Source organism: Neofelis nebulosa, chromosome 3 (genome assembly GCF_028018385.1).
Source record: "Neofelis nebulosa isolate mNeoNeb1 chromosome 3, mNeoNeb1.pri, whole genome shotgun sequence".
Lineage (NCBI taxonomy): Eukaryota > Metazoa > Chordata > Mammalia > Carnivora > Felidae > Neofelis > Neofelis nebulosa.
The window spans coordinates 41,914,121-41,920,251 of NC_080784.1; positions in this window are offsets into that span (position 1 = coordinate 41,914,121).

A 6,131-nucleotide genomic window follows, 5' to 3' on the forward strand; every position below is an offset into this window, starting at 1 on the left:
ATGCAAGTGGGGGAGAGGGGCAGAGGGACAGAGACAGAGAATCCCAAGCAGTCTCTGTGTTAAGCTCAGAGCCCAACATCAGGGTCAGCCTGGGATCATGACCTGAGCTAAAATTAAGAGCCAGATGCTCAGCAGACTGAGCCAGCCAGGTGCCCCTCCCTTAATTTCTAATAAAAGCTGTGGACAGAGCCACCCCACCCCTGAACCAACACAGTGAGATAGGACGAGTGACATTTGGAATGTGATTACAGCTATCAATCTGAAATCAAACAGGAAACCCTGTGCCCCATAGATAAAGGAAGGATAGGGAAAAATTTTTGATCTCAGAGTGGCTCAGACTGGTGCAAACCCCTCACGGGAAAAAAAAAAAAAAAAAAAGTACATTTCAGTCAGGAAGAGTTAAAAGGGCATCTCGTAAAATATGCATCATTTCCCCGGGGTGGAGTTTGGAGGAGCAGGGAACTGTGAAAAGCTACATCAGAACTGTATTCACTGGGCAAAAATGCTTGACTCAGGAAGAAGGGCCACCAGAGCACAGTCCAGTGATGCCGCAGTGGGAAGGTGGATCCAGTGTAAACAGTATGTTCCTGTCGCCCCGAACACGTGCCAATCCCCAGCTGGTGACCAGAACTGATGCAGAACCTACCTTGCGCAAGTCAGCACACCTCCCCGATCAGCGATGATGCAGAGGTGAAGAGGTCTTGGTGGCTGTCTCCAAGGAGCCTGTCCAAGGGCCCGGCAAGGACCTAACTAACACTTTGGGGTCAGCACGAGGTCCGAACTGATTGAGTGTTCTGTGCGCATTTGGTTTTGCTGTCGCTGTTTTAAAACAAAAAGAAATGACCAGAAAGGCTGAAAGGAGACAAATCAAATACTTGAAGGAGGCTACCAGGTTTGGTGGCACCAGATACAGTAGGACAAGGACATAGGACGCGGAGGAAACCAGCATTCCGTCACTGACCTGGCCGCACCCACACTGTGACCCGGGGCAGTCACTTCTCAGTGTCCTCAAGTACAAAGTAAGGGATTAGAACAGCCCGATTCACCTAAATGTAACTGAGCACAGACACCTTTGAAATCATAGGATGTTGATAGACTACTTAATAGATATTGATTAAGTAAGATATGCCTACATATAAACAAATGGCAGGGGATGGTGTCACAGACCAACTGATCTCTGCAAAATAAGCCCCATGAAAACTAGATTCTTATGTATACATAAATGTAATATTAATACAACTTTATAATATCGGAAATGCCTGTATTTTGCATGTTCAAGTAAATCTTTTTTAAATTAATAAACATTATTTTTTAGAGAAGTTTTAGGTTTACAGAAAAATTGAGCAGGAAGTATGGAATTTCCCCATATACCCCTCTCTTCCCCCCCACCCCCCCCCCCAGTTTCTCCCATCATGAATTTGTGTTTAGTGCGGTAAAATTGTTTTTCACAGAAAAAAGATTATTAGCATTGACTTTTTTTTCACGAGTGTGACACTAATATTGCTTAGAAGACAGTTTGAGAAAATTTGAGGTGGATGCTCTTTAAGGTCCCTTTTGGCATCTCCAAACAGAGTGAGAAGTTTTCTCCCACAAAGGGCTTTCCAGTTGACCAGAGACATGGGAACGGCACAGAGCTGCAAAATACGTTTACAAGACGGTTTATTAACTCGCCAGTGGTATGTCATCTGCCTGAAAGTGTTTTCTTTCCTGTGTTATCCTATTTGGGCCAAATAATAATCCTGTGGGTTTATTGCTCTCATCTGAAGCACAAGGAAGCTAACAGCACAAAGCAAACTGGCCCAGAGTCCTCCAAAGAATTTCGGGGAAAAAAAACAAACTTCCTGATTTAGAGCCGCAGGCTCTCTCCAGCAGCCTCTAGGCTCGCCAGGGAGCGAGCACAGGTGGACAAGGTTGTGTTTACCCATTCTAAAAGATTGAAACCATAGGTCAGGCCTCAGAGGTCAAAGGGGTAGCTTAGAACCAAGGACAGGAAGTTGTTTTAGAGAATCAGGAGGGAGAAACTCGATTCCCTCCAAGAAGGAGTTGATTGAAAGTGAGATGTATTCAAGAAGAGTTTGAATAAACGCATGGATACTTTTATAACAGGTTAAGGAAAATTTCTAATCTTCCAACACATTGTCATAGACAAGCCTGCCCTTCTGGTGCCTGTGTCAGAGAGAAAATGCTGGACATACTCACACAAGCCTGGATCTGCAGTGAAGTCAGTAAGTCTCTTTTTATGAAAACAATTTAAAAGTATTGCAAACGCAATTGAAAAAAATTTCACCAAAAAGTACAGCACTCCAACACCTGATTTCCTCTTCCAATCTTGTGTAACACACATGTGGTGCTTACACATATACATATTTGTTTTCTATGTCTTTTGGGTAAGGTAATTTATGATCAGTTTTGATATTTTATATAATTATATTATCAATCATCATAATGACTATGTAATATTGCATTATACTAACATGCTTTATAATACTATCCCCCTATTTTTGGACATATGTTATTTTCAGGTTTTAGACAGCCAAAATAATGTTTTACACCTGTGTTTTCTTGTATGGCAATTAAAAAAATTCATTTCATTGCTCTAAATACAGCTGACTCTTGAACAACACATTAATAAGGTTTTTTTTTAATGTTTATTCATTTTTTTTTTTTTAATTTTTTTTTTCAACGTTTATTTATTTTTGGGACAGAGAGAGACAGAGCATGAACGGGGGAGGGACAGAGAGAGAGGGAGACACAGAATCTGAAACAGGCTCCAGGCTCTGAGCCATCAGCCCAGAGCCTGACGCGGGGCTCGAACTCACGGACCGTGAGATCGTGACCTGGCTGAAGTCGGACGCTTAACCGACTGCGCCACCCAGGCGCCCCAATGTTTATTCATTTTTTGAGAGAGAGAGATGGAGACAGAGTGCGATTGGGGCGGTGGGGGGTGGGGGCACGGGCAGAGAGAGATGGGAACACAGAATCTGAAGCAGCTCCAGGTTCTGACCTATCAGCACAGAGTTGGACACAGGGCTCAGACCCATGAACCTTGAGATCATGAACTGAGCCGAAGTTGGGTGCTTAACTGACTGAGCCACCCAGGCGCCCCTTGAACAACACATTTCTGAACTGCATGAGTCCACTTATATGTGGATTTTTTTTTATAAATACAGTACTGTAAATGTTTTTTCTCTTCCTTATGATTTTCTTAATAACATTTCTTTAGCTTACTTTATTGTACAAATACAGTATATAATACATATAACACGCACCATATGTGTTAATCAACTGTCTATGTTATCCATAAGGCTTTCAGTCAGCCGTAGGCTATTAGTAGTTAAGTTTGGTGGGGGGAGGGGGGAGAGTCAAAAAGTATACACAGATTTTCAACAGCGTGGGGATTGGCACCCCTATTCAGAAGTAAAATTACTTCTCGAACAGAATAACCTAGTTTTTACCTTTTTATTTTGAAGTAATTTCAAACTTACAGAAGAGTTGCCAACACAGTACAAAGAACTCCTGTACCGCCTGGTGAATGATTCTTAACAAAAGCAGCCACATTTAAGGGGACTTCCCAGGTATTCAGCCTGACCATGTGATGTTTTGCGGTGTCTGTGTGGAATTCAGGCTCCTGATACAGCTGAGCGATATGAGAGTCTCTAGTTGAGATGAAGGCCTCAATCATGAGTGCCACCTAACATCCATTATGGTATTTAGCCCACTCCCTACAAAGTCCGACACCTAACAGAACCAAACCTCCTTCGACTGCACAACATCTCTGTCTTCTGGCCCCAGACCATCTCGTCCTCTGGCTCTTGTCCATCCCTCTCTTCTTGGAGTTTCCACAGATACCACGTCATTTCTTAGTCAGCCGATTGGGGTCCCGGTGGGGTCCTTGTTCTCCTAGGCCATCCCTGTGCCCACTCCAGCGATAAGGGGTCCCTGCTGGTGACTCACCCATTCTGCAGGGGAGGGTGCCACACTGCAGAAATAGCGCCAGGCTGGGAAAGCACTCTATGAATACTTCCTTCCAGCTTCTCTGTGCCCGCTGTGTCTCCGTGTTATCTGGGACTGCATTTTATTCTCTTCCTTGGAAGCAGAGGGTTTTGATACAATTTTCCCAGGAAGTGATTTCACCAAGAGTTTTCTTTACTGCCCGCCGCCCTGCTCCCTACAAGTCTGCAGCAGTCCTTTCATTAAAATCAAAGCCCTCCTTGTTGCTGTATCAGCTTCCGTACACCCACCTCCTCCTTAGGCTTCCCGAGAGTCTGTGAAAAGGAAAACAATCTCATATTTAATAGGAACACAAAGGCCCCTGTTCCTAGGTTATTAGCAGGGTATTATCAGGTCTAAGTCATTTGGGTATATTTCAGCAAAGCTCAGGGGCACCTGTTGGTGACCAGAAACCCTCTCCTCTCAATTTCCTGTTCTTGGTCTACCCCTCCCTCCCTCAAGACCCCAGGTCTGCAGCACCCTAGGGGCCAAGAGACAACTCCTCCCACCAAAGACTACCTTGAAGATTGTAATTAAATTTGCATTTTAACTGGGGGCTAAAAATCTAAGAGAATGCATTTCTAAAGGTGGAATTGTAGGTGTCCTGATGTGTGGTGGGAAAGGACTCTCCCTCCCCACTGCCAGATCACACCCTGGTATATAGATCCTGGTATGTAGATCCTGGCACATATATCCTGCCCCACCGCTCAGGCTTAAGGACCCAATACCCAGACCGCAGACTGTATGTGAGCTAAGGATTTAAATGTAATCATTTGGGAGCAAATCATCCTCTACAGGAGTTCAGATTAAAGATTCTTTATACCACCCCTCCATCCCTGCTGAACCAAAATGCTAGAAAAAGCCTCCGATCCTTATCATGGCTTCCCATGTTACAGGGAAGTAGACACGTCTCCATGGGACAGGGCCACGCTTTGCTACAGCTTAGCTGATGTCCTAGCTCCATTCCTTTGCAGCTAACCTGGCCCTCGTATTTCCCCTTTCGTATAATGGTCATTGACAGAGCTACGGCCTGACAGAAATATGGAAAACAGCTTGACTTTGAGCACAACTGCCTTATTTTCCAACCTCAAAATCAGCTCTCATCGCTTGACAAATGTGAGCACATTTAGGATCGGAATATATGCAATCTGGCCTCTCCCAGAAGAACTGGTCATCCTCCAATTTCCTCTGCCAACCTCAGCCTTCTGGTCCCTCTCCTGGCATCCCTCTTCCTTCTCTTTCTTTCACACTGCCTTGTCTAGCCAGATACCAGCCAATAATACAGATACTACGCATCGAGCCCTGTGCCGTGCCAGGGATCTTATGTACACTGTCTCTCTCTCTAATCTGCGCACGTGACCTCTGATGGGAGAGCTCAGCATAATTGCAAACCCTGGCTGAGGTCACATCCCTCATTACTGGTACAACTGATTCAAGCCTAAGCGTTTCCCTTACACCTGCTGCTTTTCTTTATCAGTCATCTGCAGGTGTTAACAAGTCAAACAGGCTGTCTATTTCCAGGAGCATTCACATTTAAGAGCAAACTCCAGAACATGGGAAAGCTTCCCTTCGTTTAAGAGATGGATGGCTAGTGATAGAATTTCAAGGCAAGGCTGTGCAGAAAAAGCGTTTAGACAGAGCATTGGCTCAGGCCCACCCCACCCCCCACCCCCTGCCTTTATTCCACAGCCCCACTCAGGGAATGTTGGAGCTGAAAAGACCTCAGCCATCTCTTTGCAGAGAAGAGAAATGAGTGGCAGGACAGGTACCTGACGCATATTCCTGGCTGGGAATTACTTTCCACTGTAGCGGAGCCCTGCCCGCCTTTGTTTACTGCCCTGCTTTCCCCAAGTGCTCCAATTTTGGCACTTCTGTGCCTGGAGGCAACTGGTCCACCTGTCCAGTCCTTCCAATGTCTTGTGTCCAGAGGGGCAGAGTCATTGCTGGACATTCCTGAAGAACCAGTCAGCCTCGGCAGTGTATATTTTCTAAGAATAGCAAACTCCTCTTTCCATGATAGGTTTGCAGCCAGCTGACCCCAAGGGTCTCTTTTAGGTCATAGACTAGGGCTTTAAAGGAAGATGATCGTCAAGGTTCTGTTCAACTCCCAAATTCCTGTGATTCGGTGACATCAGGATTGT